Source organism: Falco naumanni, chromosome 4 (genome assembly GCF_017639655.2).
Source record: "Falco naumanni isolate bFalNau1 chromosome 4, bFalNau1.pat, whole genome shotgun sequence".
In the NCBI taxonomy this organism is placed as follows: Eukaryota; Metazoa; Chordata; class Aves; order Falconiformes; family Falconidae; genus Falco; species Falco naumanni.
In genome coordinates, this window is record NC_054057.1 from 15,947,302 (window position 1) to 15,966,233 (window position 18,932).

Here is an 18,932-nt window from a genome sequence, read left to right on the forward strand (position 1 = left end):
GAAAAAAACAGGAAAAATTGTTGTCATTTTAAGATAATTGTCTGTTGTTAATCCAGGTTCAGCTGGAGCACAGGTGGTAGCTGATCTCACCCCAAGGAACCTCCGTCCGAGCTTTGTGGTACCGTGATCTCCGATTGCCACTGCTGGTGACAAGCAGACTCCTTCCCCTGTGGAATGCACATTTCTCCTGGTGCCGTAGGAGATGCAGTTTACATCCCTTACACTAACTGAAGTAAGCCTGCTCTGATGTATTTTAAATTATTGTGACAGTATTTGGCACTTCTTGTTTGAAAGGCAAGTGCTAAAATAAATTGAGGCAACTTCTTATTTCGATCCTAGGAAGTTGCAGGATAAGGGAGGAAACAAACAAAACGAAACTAAACAACCCAAACCAGCCAGAATCCAAATCTGTGTTTAAAATCTCCCCTATCTATTTCAGTTACTGTACTAGCTCAGCTCAATATCTAAAACAAAGAAAATGAATTATGGAACAGCACGAGGAGAGCTTGTTAATTTTCCCACTGATGCGCTGTGAAATGAAAGCTTTATTCTAAGAATATCATATCCTCAGGGCTCTGTCTGGAGAGACGCTGACAAATACAAATGTCCTCACAGTTTTTCTTTTATTCTTGTTTTATGGTGTATTCCAGACAGATTTCCAAAATTATATATAATAATATATAATCTGTAGTTGTGGTTTGGTGGAGTTCAAGGCTGTGATTTTCCAGGACATAACTATGCCCTGTTTGAAAATGGAAGATCAAGTGCACATAATGAAAGGCAGATCAAATTCTAGAAGAATTTGCTTATTTCTTAATCAATATTAATATATCTGACTTAAATTTCAGCATCTTTTCTCTTGTTGTGTACCAAGGGAACATTAACAACAACAGCAGCTTTACATTTTTATAGAGCCTTTCATCAAGAAGGATTCACAAGTGCTTTACAAACCTTGGACAAAATTCTCCTTTGATCAGCACTGAGAATCTCTTAATCCGTGGTGCAAATCTCTGTTGCACTTTCTGTGCCGTTTTCTGCACATAGGACTTTCATTGATTTCTGCAGGAATCGTGTGTGTGAAACAAGTGCAGAATGTGAAATGGAAATCTGCACTGCAGATAAAAAGGAGGGAAAAAAAATCCACATGTATGGATTCGTTGCCCATCACAGAAGCGTACCACTGCTGGAGTGAACCCCAACTGCCTTCTGTATGTGTTTAAGAAAAATAATTTCCATTCTCAGTTCTCTAAGTAAAAACACGCTCTGTGGTGTTGCAGAAGAGGGTCTTCCTTAAAAAAGAAAACGTACAAATATTTGCTCCTGTACACAAATTTGCTTCTTTGTTACAGGGAGCATTCCCTGCCAGGTCCTTAAAACCTCTCCCTAAAAGCAGAGGGTCGGATCCGACTGCCGGGTACTGGTGAGCAGCCACTCCGAGGGGAGAGCTGCAGGTGCAAGCAGCTTTTACCCCCACCCCCACCCCCTTGCATGGCAAACACTCCTGGACCCTGCCTATTGGGAATGACAGGAGAAAGTGCCCAAAATTTCCAGAGCTTCTGTACTCTGTGTGTGCGCAAATCTTGCTGAGCTAAAAGCTGGCTTGGAAATCTCCCAAACTCTTTCAGGAGATTCCTGAGAAAATGTCAGATTTAGAGATGCCCTCCATGTTTCAGTTTTCTAGTCTGCAGCTAAATCAGGAGGTGCAGAGAGGATGCAGCAAGCCAAGTTTCCCAAACTAATTCCAAGTTTGATTTGGGCTCAAACCTGAGTTATCTCTGTCTGATGACACTTTCTCATCCTTAGAGCTATGTTGTGTTTCTGATTAGAGTTTACAAATGCTAAGGAACACTTTCCTTTCTAATCATCAGAAAATGATGAGCAGCATCCCACTGAGCGGATAACCCAAAGATACCATTAATTCTGCAGACACTTTATTCAGTAATCAAGATTTCAATCCTTGTGTTGAACCCATAAATCTCTGGCCCTGTCATGTCCTATTTTACTAGGACATTCTGTTTCTCATTCTACTTTTTAATGAGAAAATCATTCAGAATTAAATGTCCCCTAGGGATGCTATTTGAAGAAGTAAAATGCCTCACTTGCAAAGACAGGTGTAATAATGTGGTGAGTGATCTTTTAACTACTTCAACTGAAAAAAGAGAGAATATTGGCTATATCAATCTGAACAATATTGGTCCATTTCAAAATAAAGTCTGCAGTCTATGGCATCACATTGATTTATCTCAGCTGATGAGCTACCTACTGAATTTAGTCCTATCTGTTCAAACTTTTCTCTTCCGAAGAGTGGAGCCTGCTGTTTAAGTGATTACTTTCCTTACATTTCCTCCTATTGGTACATCTATATCTGAGTTTGCATTCATGTCTTTAACATCTGTTACCTAACAGGATTGCCAATTAGTATGCACACCATTAGCAGCAAAAGTTCATGTTCTATCACTGGTGCTAATCGCGTGTGTTAGAAACAAGATTGCGCAGTGTAAATGTGATCCTATCCAAAATTGGTTTCCTTTTAATTGCCAGGGTAAAAGAGCCCTAATTATACACTGTAAATTTAAAGGGGGCTGGAATTCATTAGGAACTCAATTGGAACACTTCTCTAAACCTGAAACCCCCAGGTCCAGTAAAGTTGAAGTCAAGGTGGATATGTTGAGCCCACTCCCCAGCTGCAGACCAAGAGGTGTCAGTGCAATGAACGGCTGCAGCTTTGCTCCCATCCCAGAGTCGTCACACCAACCTCTGAAACTCTGCCTTGAACTCTTCGGCTTGCTTGTCATTTAGAGGGGAGAGTTCGGTTGTGTTCGAAGGTAGCTAGCCAAAGTCCTAAGTAACGTGATGTAAATAATTAAACTTAGTGATAAATTGGCGCTTTTCATCTTCAAAGTGCTTTACAAACATTAATTAGTGGGTTCAGCAAAGGCCCATAGAGTGGAAGCCACTCAATCCCTATCTCCTGCAAAGTGACTTCCCCGGCCGTCCCCCCACACACACTATTTTCAGGACACGCAAGAGCCCACCTCACGTTTCCTTACTTTCTCCTCACACGGCACATACCTTTTCTGTGATGAAAGCCATGCTGGCTTAGTGATGGGGAGGCGGGGGGGGAAGGTTTAAAATTAAATAGTCTTTTAAAACAGCAATTAGTTTGGGTTTTCCTGGAAGAACTGAGGCGTATGAAGATCAGAGGCAGGCACCTTCATACCCTGTGCCAGCTTCCAAACCTTCAAACCTCCTGTCCCCTTTGAACATGAAAAGCTCTGTTTCAGGCACACCAAGAGGTGGATCCGCTGGCTGATGGTCAGCGTGAGTGTGCGTCCCACTGTGAACAAAGTTACGGTGAATTTCAGCGCATGCCTGGCTGTCAGGTTTCCTTGCCCAGTAACACATCTAAAAATGTGGCCATGGGGAAGAAGAATACTATCTTCATGGCGCTGCCACCACTTTGTCACAGGGCTCTGCTTCTTCCTTAGGTTCAGGAACACGTCTGTCTGTCTGGAGTCTGGTGTCCCTAAGGAGACAGTCAACATTTTTTGCAAATCTACCTACTTTGTGACACAAGTGAACAATTTTTGGTTTAGCCGTTTTACCATGGCTGCTCTCCTTGCATGGGTGTCTGCTCAGCCCTGGAGTGGGTCAGCTTTTACTCCAGGAGAGCTGCTGGGGTTTTCCCTGCAGAAGCAGCCCCATTTTCCCATTGCCTCCCTCTTCTCTTTTGGTAACTGTTTCAAACCTTTCCAGCTTAATTGGTACTGTGTACCAAGTCCAGCTGTGTACTTTCCTGTGTGGCTGGGCTCCCAATGACCCTCTTCAAAGGTTACTCTATTGCAGCCATGGTGCGTTAATGGTATTAAACAGCTGTTCAAGCACCAACCCTTCAATTTATTTCCCTGCCTGCCTTTCCTGATCTGGATGTTTGCTTTTCTGAAATAACGGGGCAGCCTTCCTACTACAAGTGGGAATACATAAGTGAAGACAGAGACCTGGTAGCTCTCAGTGCAGGAAGCACCTTCTGAAAAGAAAAAGGCAAATTTTTTTCCCCCTGGTTGTTTGTAAATAGGACAAATAAGCAGGCAGCCCAAAATAATCTTATTTATCCAACGTGGCAGATCCAAAATCTTGCTGAGAAGCTCAGGTCTCCTGGTTGCATGCCAGCCTATGACGAGAAAGCCCAGGGGACAGCTGTATTCCTGGTTTTCTGCACGACTTTCACGAAGTCACTTTGCTTCTCAGCATCTCAGGTCCCCACATGACAGGGTGTAGTGGGAATACATAGGTGGAAGCGGAGGGGAGGGGAGCGGCCAAGTTCATCCAGAAGGCACTGGGGGGGTCTTGCAGATGCTCAGAGTTCCCCGCCGCTGCACTGCCCATTGGGTTTCACCACTTTCCATTGACAATGGCTTGACATCATTTCCTGGAACAAAATGAACATGTTAAACTGAGTATTTCCTCCATAACTTGCAGTTACTCAGCTAATTATTTTTGGCTGGCAATGCTAACTCGAAGTCCTGATTTGATTCTGTTTCCTGACCAACCCCAACATATTGTCTGTCTTCTAGAGCAATCTTAAAATAGTCTGCCCTGGCCTCTGGGAAAGCAGGCATGGATAGCTTTACACACTTACCTTGAAAATGTTCAGCTCTTTGGAATTGTTGCAGAAAACATTTGCAATGGAAGCTGCATGACACTAATCTTAAAAGCAAAAAAAAAGTCCATGAAAAGAAATTGTTTCTTTTGTCCTCCAGACATTAGTTTTGTTTCTACAGAATTGCCCCAAAACTCCAAAAGAAAGAGCCGTACCTCCCCAAAATGCTCCATAATGAAGTTCCCTGCTGTGTGCCTATAACACTCTGGGTTTCTGACAGGAGCATGAAGTGCCTGGAATAAGCAGTTTCAGCATCAACACTGGGAATGCAGCTACTGAGCAGAGCCCTGGCAAACCCCTTCATAGCAATATTTTTTCTCTCAGAGAAAACATGTGATTTGGTGCCAGTAAAACGGTTTTTAAAATTCCAGTGGATTATTTGTGCTACTGCAAACAAAATTCAGTAGAAAACAATATAAACATTTAATTTTTATGTTGAAAAAAAAATATTAGTGCCACTTCTTTTCCACTAACTTCTGCCATTTCTGATACTTCTTTCAATGTATTTTTTAATTAAAAAAATGGTAGATGCTGAAGTCAGAGAAAAAACATTTAATCTGAGGCTGAAGAAAATGCTATAGTTAACCTAAAGCGATTGCCAAAAATGTTGGAAAGAATTCATTGCAGTTCATGATTTTTCATCATAGCGAGGAAAAATAAAAATCTCAGTTATTCACACAGCTGTTACTGATTTTTGTCATTATTCTTTATCTGATGGCTTCATATGGCAAAGTAAAGCAAGTGGGAGAGGGCAATCAGGACTTAAACCCATTGTATCTCTGGTAGGATTATATGGGCTTATTAAGTATTTGTTTGCCTCCCTGAGCTTCCACTTACAGCTAAGGGGCAGTTATTTCTTAATAAATCAATTGCTTGTGATCACTTGTCCATACCTTTTCCTTTTCACAACTGCACGTAAAGGACACCAGCATAAATGAGAAGAATGCCCCATTAAGTTCATAATACACAGGACCTTCCAACTTCACCTCATCATTAAAATTGTTACAGACCTTCAGAGTTGTCTTTGAACTCACCTTGCTTTGCTAGATGAAGGCCAGCAGGTGAAGAATCACATCAGCAACAAACACAAATGAAGGAGATTTGAGAGAGCGTCTGTTTCAGGAAATGACTATGGTTCACCTAACGCTATTTCGGGGCATGGCATTTTAGAGACAACCAGGAAAGCGAGCATCAACTACAAAGGATACTTTTAAAGACCCTCAAGTGGAATTTTGGGTTGGTTGCGACTGTTCGTTGTGCGGGGGACAGGGCTGTGAGGGACTCCTCCAGCTGCTAGCTGGGGAGCCAACACCAGGTCTGACATGCCCATGAAGTCAAAGCTTTCAAACTCGGGGTTGGTAGCAGCAACATTGCTACGGGTGTTGTGTGTGGAACCACGGCCCCCGCCGCCGTGCACAGTGCTGAGCAGCGGGCACACGTGGTTACAGTGCGACCTGGCGGGGCAGTCACCGTGCCAACTGGGGCTGGCGGAACCCACTGCCATCGGAAGGACTTCTTTGCACTGAATGAAGGGAATGGGACTTTAATCTGAAGACCAAGCAAAACTTTTTGGCTGATTCCAGTCTTGCTGTTCTGAATTGCTTTATCCGTAGGACTCTGGCTAAGCATTCATCTCATCACTTGTTCTGCAATGGAGAGATGGAGAGTGGGGTGAGGAAACACCTTCTGCTTCAGAAAATTCAGAATTAAAACGTGAAGCAAAACACTTTCAGGCATGAGACACGACATTAAAATATAGACCACGCTAGTAAGGCTAAGAGTATTGTTTTGATTAAATACCAAATCAGTCATCTCTCTAAACGTTGTACCATATATCTGCATGCTTTCAAGTGCAGTTGTCACTGGAGGTGTGGGTTTTGGGGGGGGGGGGACACTTCATCCCACCCACTTTCCACAGGAGTAAGTCCTGCACATCACCCGATGAGCAAAGCACGTGGCAGAGTTGCCCTCCTCTACTTCCAGAGCCCTTGCATTGCCGTCGAAAGTTACAGCAAAAGGAGACATCCACTTATTGTGCAGATGGCAGAAGGCACCTTCTGTGCAGTCATCGGGGGAGCCACACTCTTCCTGGCAGCCGGGATCAAAGGGAATTGTGCCCCGGCCGAGGCGAGGCTCCTCCTCGGAGGGACAGCCTGTGATGGGGAACACAGGGGAAGAAGGCAGGAGAGCTTGGAGCACCAGGGGGAATTTTCACGTGAACATTTCTCAGCTTTTCACTATTTCCATGTCTAACGAGTACCCTTCCACAACAGCGGGGCTTTCTCGCCCAACACATATGTTTAATTTGCCTCCTCCTGAGCCACAGCGTGCTTGGGGATGGAGCTTGCCAGCAGCATCGCCGTGGGGGTAAAGCCAAGCAGGACCTCTCCTGCGGGAACTGCAGGGGAGCTCCCCACGCCTCACCCAGCGCGGAGCCTGGGCAGGCCAGCGCGCCCAGCGCCTCTGCTCCGGGCGCTGTTAATAACCTCAGCGTGGCAGCCCCCGGGTCTGGCTCACCCCAGAGGCAGTGCCTTTAGCGGCCAGAGCAGTCACAGCGGATGCACGGAGGCTTCTCAACAGAGCATGTCTTTTGTACCAACTCCAAGGGAATAATGCCACACACACAGCCACCAGCCCCACTTTCCATGGCGTCTGAGTTTTTCCTTAGAAATTTCCTATTCAAGCGCTTAGCCTGACCAGGGCTGACCTTGCTTAGCTTATGAGATGTAACAAGATCACTGCCTGAGGTGTGAAATGACACTGGAATGGAGGTCATGATCTTACGGAGAGCATCTTCTTCCTCTGCTGCAATGTCTCCTCCTGGTTCCCCTGCCCCAGCATCTGACTAATCAGGCAGAAACAAATGCACCATGCTTCTAGCACACCACCGGCAGAATATAAAAATCTGTCCTTTTGGCTATTCAGCCATCTCAGCGGTATAGATTTATATATATATATATATATATGAATCCAAAGATCAAGCATCAAGGATCCTTTTTTATGATTTTTTTTTTTTTGGTCACTACTTCAACAGAAACAAAAAGTGTTTTCTATAGCTCTGTCTCTGCAAGATGCCAAAACAGATTAACAGACAGACGAACAGACGGTAGCTTTTAAGCAATGAGGGCAGAACACCAAATCAATCATTCTGAATGAATAATACATTTAAGAACTGCAGCAATATGAACAGCAGAAAATTCATCTGCATCTACAGTGAAACTACCTGGACCCATTTCAAGGTGGAATATTCTGCAGAAACTACAGAAGACACTTTTAATTTGGTATTTCAAATAAGAAGGAATTTGTGTATGTGTCAATCTTTCACACACAAGGCAGGGCTGGTTCTGTGAATGGGCATTACTATGTAAAGCTTTAGATGAAGCTATGGAGAATATATGAGGTTTTATTTACAGGGCATTAGGATAGCACAGTGTACAAACAACATTCAGAAATGACTTCTCATATGAACTGCTATAAAATCCCCTTTTTTGTAGGGAGCCATGGGTTGTATGTTTTTATTGTGATGCAGTAAAGAATGAGCTTTAGAAGCAAACTTAGCTGGATAAACTTGGAGATAAATCAAGCCCAAATAAAAAAAGCATTGAAATTCAAGTACAGGTTTCAGTGGCAAGCCTAATTGACAAAAGAAAGGGGGCAAAGTGCCCCTCTGCAGAGTTAAACCAGGCTCGGATCCATGGGGACATTTCAATTGCCTTGTTTATTTTTATCATTGAAACTGAGCTGCCTTTCTGAAGGGGAAGGAAAAACGAAAAGCCCCAAAGGCTGTTAACCTTTCTTTGGGAGCAGAAAGCAAGGTCATCAAACGTTTTGTGACTTTTATGGGGAAATAAAGCAAAGGCGGATGGTGGAGGCTGGTCCATGCTAAATAAAATGGGTGAAAGCTCCTGTGCTGCTGTGGCCAGCAGGTTCTTGCCGGAGGTGGAGAGGATTCCATGAGATGGCAGGGACAGGCATGGGTGATATAGGGAGGTAGCATTTTCCCCTTACGGTGGGGGAGTGGTTGCTAAATAAAGGCTGATCTGGTCGACGGTGATGCATCTACCCATAAAACTCCTCTCTGAGGAGCTCAGCTAAAGGCAGCCAAGCCGGCATGCAGGCAAGAGGCTTCTACAGGAGGGAACTGGCTCCCACTCTGCTGTGGGTGGTAAATCCCTCTCTGCAATGGGGTGATTTGTAGGAAACCCTGAAGAAGTACCTCAGTATTTTCCCTCATCTGCTGTGTCACAGTGACGTATGTTATAGGAGAACTTAAGGCCTTTGAGTTGGGAAAAGATTTGTTTGCTCAGGTCTGTCTAATGGTGATTAACTTAGGAAGGTTGTCACAGAGTAAACGAGAAGGAAACAGCCACCATTCATCAGCTGGTGGCCTCCTGATACAAATCTTGCTTTCAGAACTGCTACAGGAGAAGGTTAAAAATGATGCAATGTGTGGACTGCAGCAGTCATTTAATGTTTGCCTGTAAGTTCAGGAAGACAGTGGTATAAATGACTAGGGTATACTCCTGAGCTGTTCACTGAAACTGATTTAAGAGGTTTTGAGGGGTTTAGAGTGGAAAAGAGAAACTTTTGCAAGGTTAAGGTGGAGGCTGATTTCCCCTCCTTAGGGGGAACCCCAAAAAGCAGAAGGGATACCAAGGAAGGAATGTGGCTGCAGACATGAAGCAACCTATTTCTCCTAGGATATGGCACGTTCCTGATCATCTTTGGGCCCAGAAATAGTGGACAAGGAGCAATTTTTCTAGGACTGAATTATCAATGTAAAAAACAATGCTCCCTTCCCCATTCTCTACCTTTCCAATTCTTCTCTGCCCATCAGATGAAGACCTGGGAATCTGAGCTAGAGTATTTGTGAAAACACAACCCCAAAAAGAGAAGAAACACAGCCTCTGCAAAGTGGCACAAGTTCTTTCCTTGACATTTTTATTTAAATTACTAAAATCATGCTGATTACTTGATATCTAAGTGATTGCATTAATGCTCAAAAAGTCTTCATAAATCTGACAACGGAAGGAAAAATTCCATTTTATGAAGAATCAGTAGGACTTCTGCTTTCCAGTTTCTGCGTCTTTTTAAAAGCATACTATGAGAGAGAGAGAATGTGCAACCAAAAGAGTATAAACTATATCATTCATACAGTCCCAGGCAAAATTAATTTCTCAGATACTCCTGAGGTCCCTAGTATTCCTGGACTCTGGCACGAGCTATAGGGTGACAAGGGCAGTTTTTTAAAACCTCAGTCAGAGGGAGCACTGTCCTCAAGAGATCAAATGAACACTAATCAGGAAGAATGTTTGGTTATTAAATGCATCATTGAGTCCTTTAAATATCACTTGTTGGGTCATGAATTCCTATTAAACGTAGATAAAACATCATTGTCTCATGCAGGTAGAGGATACAAATAGTAAGAGATTTGCCAGCAACCCACCGCTGTCCCCAAGTCCCTCCTTCTGCCCACTTCAAGACAGGGGATACTGCTGTAATCTTCTACTCTGAATTTATTCACTGTGTTTAGGTTACACTGTACTTTCTCTAGATTTCACATCCTGCTCACTTATTTCTTTTTAGGCGCTCTTTGCACTGGTCAAGCACTCCTGTCACCCTTACCCTCTCTCACTCTACATGCAGAGAGTGCTTTCCCAAGCTGAGCGTTCCTGATAACAACCCACCAACTACCACCTTTGCAAGCTGCCCTCTAATGTTGGGGGTTTTCTCTGTCTGGGAACAACAAGCGCCTTTGGGAAGGGAACTCCCAAATGCATTAAATGCAACGAGGCTTCCTTCCTGTTGTTTCACCTGGCCACACTGGTGCCCATGCCAACCGTATGGCTTGACATCTCTGGCCTTATGCATTGTAAGAAAACATAGTAAAGTTGTCTGCAAGGGAAAGCTCCAGCCCTGTTTAGAATATAATTGTACTCGTGCTTGTGAAAAGCTTGCTGCAGAGCAGCTGGGAAAGCTAGCTGGTTTCCTGGAGTGCGTAGGAGGCCATGAGTAGGTGGTAACTAAAATTTGTAACAGAGTTTGGAGGCCTTTTAAATCATTATTACTATTATTTTGGACTCTACAGCAAGATTACAAATCTTAACAGTTGCTTAGCTGTGTCCAATTTCCTACAGATATGTGCTATTATATATGCTTCTCACAAACAAGTGCTACATCAAGAATGGAAAATTATTGATCATTCTGTTCAGGCTAAAACGGTTTTCTTTTCAGTCTCCAACAGGGCTTTGGCAAGATGATTTTAAAAATAGCTGCAGTTTGGAACCCATATTGCATTCCCTGCCAGATTATAATGATCACTTCAACCAGGGCTGGGTGAATTTAAAAATGCTTGGAGACTCAGTTCAAGACAGTGCCCTCCAGTCTGTGATATTTTTAGCAATGGGCAAACCCAAAAATTTGGGTGGTTATCCAGAGTTCATCTGGACTGCCCAAATGCCTACAGTCTGCAAAAACGGGCTGGAAAGTTCTCAAAGAAGATGGGTTTTGCACTATTTCCAGTACTGCCTATTTCTGCTCAGGTCAGGAATCCTAGGAGAAAATCCTCTTTCTTCATACTGTTTTGCTGCACTTCTGTTGCCAGTCATAGCTTAAAAGTGCAGTCTGGCAAATTAACTTGGAAAAGTAGCTGGGGAAAAAATGAACCCTTCTGAAGGCAAAATGATGGTTCAGGTTTGGGTGGTGGTCCAGATACATCCCTACCCTGAGATCCAATCCTGCTTCTACCAGAAGCAGAGGGAACTTGCATGGCTGATTACAATGGAAGATCTGTTTCGCTTCTTCCTATTAAAATATCCCTGAGTACCCTTCTGCTACTGAGGTAGTTCCAATTTAGATAGGATAAAATTCCCTGAGGATTACAGCTTCCTGGCAATCTTGGGTAGTTTGCTTTTCTTTCCTTCTGTGCCAGATACTGGCCATGATGTAAAACTGTTTTGCAACAAATAAATGAGTATTTAATGTCCTTCAGGCAAAGAACTGCAAGCTACCCAAACCAACGAACAACTGAGCCAAATTCATCCCCAGTTTAAGCTTAAACGATTTCAGTGAAGTAGCACCAGCAGGCAATCAGATTTAATCTAGATTTAATCTTTTGATTTCACATGAGAGTCCTGGCTATCTGTTAGGTCTTAATAACTAATCAGCTCAGCTGGCTTTTGGGGTGAGACTGTAGATGGAGAGGGAAGATGGCAAGGGTGGGTTGCTCAATAGTATAAAGACACTCTGGAAGAAGTTCTAAATAAATAATGTTATCTTAGACCTCATCAGAGGAGAGACTGAAATGCTTCTGCCATGGGAAAAGTCCAGCATGCCATATTCCTAGAGATTTTTAATGGCACAAACTCAGCTGTTTAAGGCATACCTTGCTTCTGGTCTTTGGGGCATGAGCTCCTGAATCTCAAGAAAACAAGCCTACATTCTTGTTTTCTTCCAAATCACAAATGCTCTTTAAACTTTGCATAAATACCAAAGCATCGTAGTTTTCTTCCTGAAAGCACTTTCCCTCATGGTGCCTATCCCAGCCGTTGTCAGCACAGCCTTTGCCTGGCTCTGTATCACAGCACCGTTGAGAGAGGCAGGAAATTTCCTTGAGATAGCAATTTCTGAAGGTGTTAAGGATCCACTTCTCAATTAGCCCTCTAATTGGCAGCAGCAGGGGCTGAATTCCCATTGCAGCAGTAACAAGCAACTCGGTTCAAGTCATGCCTTTGCCTGCTATTCGTTCCTGCAGAGTTCACCAATAAAGATATATGCAGACCTCGGACCTCAGCACAGCAGGAAACTTTACAGCAGTACATATTTCTGGTGTTTGCTTTGAAGGCATAAACTTAGATTATTTTGTGCCATGCTACTTCTTGCATTAGTGTTCATTTTGGAGCGCACAAGACCACTTGGAATAAAAACAGAAGCTGAACAAGCGCCCTCAAGCAAAATTCAAATCAAATCCTTCGAGATACGGTGAAAATGGGAGCACTTGAGTCTGGTTTTTTTTTCCTTCCTGTTTTGAACTCATTTTTTCTTCCAAATTTGGGGCAGGGTCAGAAGCTAAAATATTCAAAAGCTCCAAATAATATTTTTATAGCGTACAGTTTTGATCCCTCCAGGTGTTAAGGACTACCAGTAATATCTGGGGACCTTCAAAGGGAACTAGGTCCTGTTGGCTTTAGTGGAGGGGACAGTCTCCAACTCAACAGACCTTACACAAGATGTAGTATTGATTCAGTTTTAGATGCTTCCTGGAGAGTGGGGACCTCTTCCTTCAGTGATGCTTCTGTCTTTTAGGTTCTTTCTTTTGTCTTTTAGGACTTTCATGGCTCATGTCCTCCAAGTTTGAGAACGTGAGACTGAGCTTATATGACCCTAGCTGGAACTCCAGAGAGCTGGGTAGCAGCTCTGAGAGCTCTCTCCTTCCCCAGCACTGAGCATAGTACATTTCTGTGGTGTTTGCTCAGACTAGCTTATTTGAAATGTAGTTTCTGCCTGGAGCCAAAGTTTTCAGAGCTGATCTCCTGCCTAACTAAAAATTCAAATATAAGCAGCCAGATTTGGAAGCCAAAACGTAGCCACTGGAGCTGGAAAATTTGGGTTCCAATTGAACAACTTCCTCTTAAGCTGAAGATCAGTGACAAATGAAAGGCGCACACCATGTATTTGTTTAGGCAAGCAGTGCCGCTGGGATGGAGAAAATCATTTGCCCAGGGCAGAGCTACTAACATCAGTTTGGAGGGCTGAGCAACCCAACCTTGGAGGTTTGCCCTTTGCTTGGTGCTGTCTCAGGCTGCAGCTCAGCTAAGCCCATGCTGAACATGAAGCAGATGCTGAAGCGCTTTGTTGAATTCAGGTCGCAGGAAAGCTAAGCTTGTTAATACTGAGATCACTTGAATGCCTTTTTGTTGAATTTTTTCGCACTTAATTTATTATGACAAGGGAGATAAAGTATAGACTATTAAGTCTAATTATTGGCACATGAAGTAACATTGATATGGAAGTGTGGAGAGAAGTGGAACAGTTGGAGCATATACTGCTGCCTCTGTCTTCCCCTTTTCAGAGTGCAACTGTCATGGAGGGCCCGATGCCACGCTTCTTTAAAGTTAATGGTTTTGGGCTACTTTTTGTCTGTGGACCTGAACCAGAAGCAGCATACACACCATGTTGCTCTTCTGCAGCATCGTTCCACTTGCAAGCCCCAGCCTTGCTTTCTGCAGCAGGCAATTAGGCAGAGAAAAGGGATGTAAGCTCCTTATGATTTGAAGCATCGACAGGCAGTGATGTCCACGCTCCTCTCCTTCCACTCTGACATAGCTCTCACAGCACTTCCTACAGGAAGGACAGTCTGCCGGGTCAATGGTCTCCCATAGCCTCCTGCGCTTACTTTCTTCCTGTCCCAAGCCTGCTGGATGACCTCTTCTTGAGATGAAACTGCTGTCTGAGGTTTCCCCCTCAGGCTCTGAACATCCACATGAGACAGTGATCAGCTGCGTTAGACGGACAAACACACAGGATACAACAGACCTAGCAAAAGGATGCTTAAGCACACACATTAAATAATTAACTTTCACAAAAGCCTGGTGAGGCAGGATTCCCAATTTCACAAGGAGGAAAGGCAGAAGCAGAAAGGTTAAGCAATTTGCTCAAGGTCGCAAGAGAAGTAATTGTCAGTGCAGGGATTAAGATTTAGGAATTTATAGCTCCTGGTCCTGTGTGCGGGCCACTAGATCACCGTCCCTGGCACTCCAGAGAGCCAGGCTGCTTATTCTTTCAGTAAAATGCTAAACCAAATGCTCTGACCTTTCCTGGTGTTATCAGATGAAGTGCTTTCTTCACTCCAGGTTACAAAAGGTGATGTAAGTGGGGGGTGGGGGGGTGGGGGGTGGGTGAGGGTGGGAGGAAGCGACAGACTGGAACAGGTATGTGCAACCCTTGTGTAAAGGGGTTTACCTCCACCCATTTGAGGGGTGCTTGTGGCACGGGAGGGGGAGTGCAGTAACCTGATGGAAGTTTTGGGAGTATTTGCTTCATTTTCATTTGCAGACACTGACTAACTATTTCAGAGGCTGCACCGGGGTGGTGGGCAGGTTTATGTCATTCATGGGAAGTCAAGAGCTGCCCATGAACTTGAGCACTTACAGAATATATAAATAAGCTGCAATTTACTGAAATATATGTAAGGAAATCTTGGGGAAAAGCTGACATGCAAAATTCAGTATTTCCAGCCCACTATTAATATTATTGTTCTGTGAATCTGTGGAGCTTCAGCTTCAAAGAAACATGCCCACCTGCCTCCTTTCTTGGAATCTGCCGCTATTCAATTACTCTATCCTACTTCTGTATCAGCCATTAGAAGGCAACACCTTCAAGACGTGACAGTCTGCAGGGCTACAAGCAGGGTTCTCAGCTCTGCAGGCACAACAGCTAGTAAATGTGTAACTGGCCAGAAGAGGAGAGCTCTGTGGATGAGGGGTCGCCCACGCTCAGGACCCTCTGCCCGACATGAGCTCTTGCTCAGATGACCCCCTGAAGCAGGGGGCTTTCTCATGCTCATCAGAGCAGGGTTATGCTACAAGAAGATGTTGCTCCTGCTTTTGTGGTGTTTATGATCAGTAATTCAGCAGGAACCCAAACTACTGTATCATACTGGCAATCGCCTCCTCTGTGACTTTTCTTCCACCTGTCTGAGCCTGATCTCCTTGGATCTCAGACAGCTGCTCTTCAGCCCTGTTCATCCACATTTCACACAGGGTTTCACACAGATGTGGCAATAGCTGGGGGACAGAACCTCTGTTTTTGATGAACGGAGAAACGTGCCTCCCTGCATAGCCAGCGCTGAGCAGCGGCTGGGCAGAGAGGGTCTCCCACTCTGTCCAAACACATTTACAGAGCTGCTGAGCAACTTTGGGAAGAGCCATGGAGGATCTCAGATTGGAGCCACCTCTATCCGCTTTGGTTTTACTTGTAAACCTTGACAGTTTGCAGTGGCCGCCTTGTCTGCAGGACTGGGAGGAACGGCTGGCCTGGGAGCAGTCACTGCCCTGTCAATAATCAACCCCATGCTGCCTCTGATAGTTAGCAAAAAACATCATGTAGAGCGTGAGTTGCACAAATCTGCAAATCTGTGGGCCTAAAGGGTGTCCTTCTGAAAGCAGAAGCAACAGCACATGGTGCCAATTCCCTTCCCAGGCTTTTGCCAGAGTGCTATTGAGGGCTGCAGGGTTGAACGTTATGAGAAGGGAAGGAGTGTTTAAGAGGTTTCGAAAGGAAACAATCCCTGACTTTGTGAAATACACAGTAATTTCACCAGGATAGCTTCACAAGAGGGTACATTTGAGAAGTATGTGTGGGTTTGTGTGCATACATATATACATGTATATTTTCTAATTTTTTATACATACATATGTGTTTGTGTGTGTGTATATATATATACATATATATATATATATATATATATATATATATATACAATTTCTTATCTTGGACAGTTCAGCTTTGATACATGATTGGTTTCCTTCAATCCTACATCTCATCTGAGTTATGAGATGTGGGATTGAAGGAAACCAATCATGTATCAGAGCTGAACTTTCCAAGAAAAGATGATAAGTGCCTCAAAGTCAGGCAGTTAATTCGGACTGTGTTACAGCTAAACACTTCTCTCTTTTCACTTGCCTACTCTAAATACAAGCTAATTTACATAATATCTTCTGACAAGCTGACGCTGAAGTCTTCTTGGGTGATTTGCTTCTCTTGGCAAAACAAAATGGGAGAGAGTAACATCCAAGGGAATGAGTGTATCTGTTTCCCTTGGACTGGGTGACTTCAGCTCTTAGAGCTCTGGTTCCTTTGGAGGTAGCAGCGTCGGAAATTATGCAGCTGCCATGGAGATGGAGGCAGGAAACCTCTAAAGGGATCTGGAACTACGTCAACTGGGTCAGCTCTCTGGCTTCCTGTTGCACAAACCAGAAGGTGCTCTGAGATCCTCCTCTTCTCCAGACAATGATAAAACATCCCTAGTGTCACCCATGCCTGGCAGCTGGAAGGGTTACATGAGCTGGGAGTTTAACCATGTGCTTTCTCTCCCTGAAATGATATGCAGTGGTGCTCTGCCTCCTGCAGAGCTGGGAAGTGAGACAGATTAATCTTTGCTAGTATTAAAAAAAAAAAAGTTTCCTATGGATTATCTTTTCACAGAGCCATAAGCCTTTGAAAATTTTGTCCCAAAGTATCTTGCCTATGAAGTCAATTAGCTCCTAAAATGACAACGCTTTAGAAAGAACCCAGAAGCTGATATAGAAATACCTTGCTTTATTAAGCCTGACCAATTTTCTGTCAACAAAAATTATGCTTCTGAAGTGATGTGGAACAAGAATCAAACATGAAAGCATACAAGTATCCACTTTTGAGCCCTTGAACAGTTATAAGAAGCCACTTCTTGGTATTTCTGCTACACAGAATGAATTTTCATTACCTGAAGTATCTATTATCTAATGAATTAAAAAAACCTGCATTATGCATTAAAGTGTAGTATGAACAAACCCCCTGAAAAACATACATTGCTTCATGATGAATTCTTGTGGCAGAAATGGTATTTTTGGTGATTTCTGTGGCACGAATGATGTGTCACCAACCGTACTACCGAGTTTGCAGTCAAACTTCATCTTGACTTCTAAACAACGAATGCAATGAATTTCACAAATAAGCATATGCTGGTCAGGGAACATACTTTTTCATCAGGATATCATGCTCCTGATCCTTGGTTGTGATTGAGAAATGCAATTCCCGAATCCTGAGTAGTTCATATACAGTCCAAAACCTATGGCAAATTGAAGTTATAGCAATCAAAAATGGCATAATCAGTCCAAAATGCCAAAGCCAGGTCTGGAGACATCAGGCCACCCCTCTTCTGGGGGGGGAAAATTGCACATTAATCCAGCTGTAGGCACAAAATCCACAGGCTTATAACCTGGAAAACCTCCAAATGCTGGGACCTGCCCTGATGGCTTTGGTCTTCCCTTTATAGCACTTTGGAGGAACTGTAGGGAAAATACATACTTTTGGCTCTGAAGGAAAGAGAGGCTATACTTTAAATCTTGAAAAAGCCATCTGTCATTTGAGCATTCAAGAATGGTGCCCCATGCCTACATAGCCTTCTGCTCCCTTGCCTGCATGTCATGCCTTTCCTACCGGCAGTGAATTGGACAGGAGGGTTTGCTAACACATCTGAATTTATCACAAGATATGTCTTGCTCAAACCCACCTACTCCATCCCAGTTTTGCACAGAGGTAAGCAGAGGCAAGTACACTCCGGTTGTACACTTCCATGAAAAGGCAGCCTTAATGGCATGGGAGGCTAACAACCTGCTAGGCTGAACACAGAGCTGGTTAGTAGCATGAGGTACTTTGGCCTCTGTGTCATCTGTGAGAAATATAAGCAATTTAGCTGTTTGGGGAATGGTGGCAATAGCTGGATTACACCTTGGACAACACAAAGAACAAACACAAAGGCTGAGAAAGGCGTAGCTCCGACAGAAAGAGGAGTGCCTGGGCTGTGGCTGGGTCAAGCGCTTTTAACCTCAGGTAGCAGATGTGCAGATGTGCCAGGAGCAGTGCAGTTAGCACCGTGCTCTGAGGAGGTGTGAGGAACCATAAAGAAGAGCAAAACTTGTTTACAGAAGTCAAACAGCCAAGGCTGAAACTGCTGTGATAACAAATCCATAAAGTTACTCTGGAGCGCTAGTCATGAGGAGCAGGAGTTTGGCAGAGTGCCTGTGACCGTGGAAATAATTGATATTCTCAGTTAGGTGGCCAGAACCAAAAAAAAAAGGAGAAAAAAAAAAATCAGCCTGAGTTGTCCAAAAACATTTTCTCCCCTTTTTTTCAGCAAGGAAAAAATAAACTGTCTTGAGCCAAAGAAATGTTTTCTTCAACCCAAGACATTTTGTTTCCCCACATCTTTCATCAGAGGGAAAAAGGGCAATGCAGGGCTAGATTCCCATCTGGGCTCAGGGGTTTCTCTCCAGACTGAGGAGGATGCAGGTGGTCAAAGGGCTGCTCCCTTCCTCTTCCAAAGCCCAGCAGCTCAGGCCCTCCCCTGCAGTATGGGTGGAGCATACTGAACCACCCGACAGCAAGGGAAACACGAGCTGGAGGAGCATGAAAAGCCCCATCCACGCTTTCTGCAGGACGCTGTAAGCTCTGCTAAGAGAAGCACAGAGGAACAAGGTCAGCATCACTACGGAGAGGTGATCCAGGGCACAGG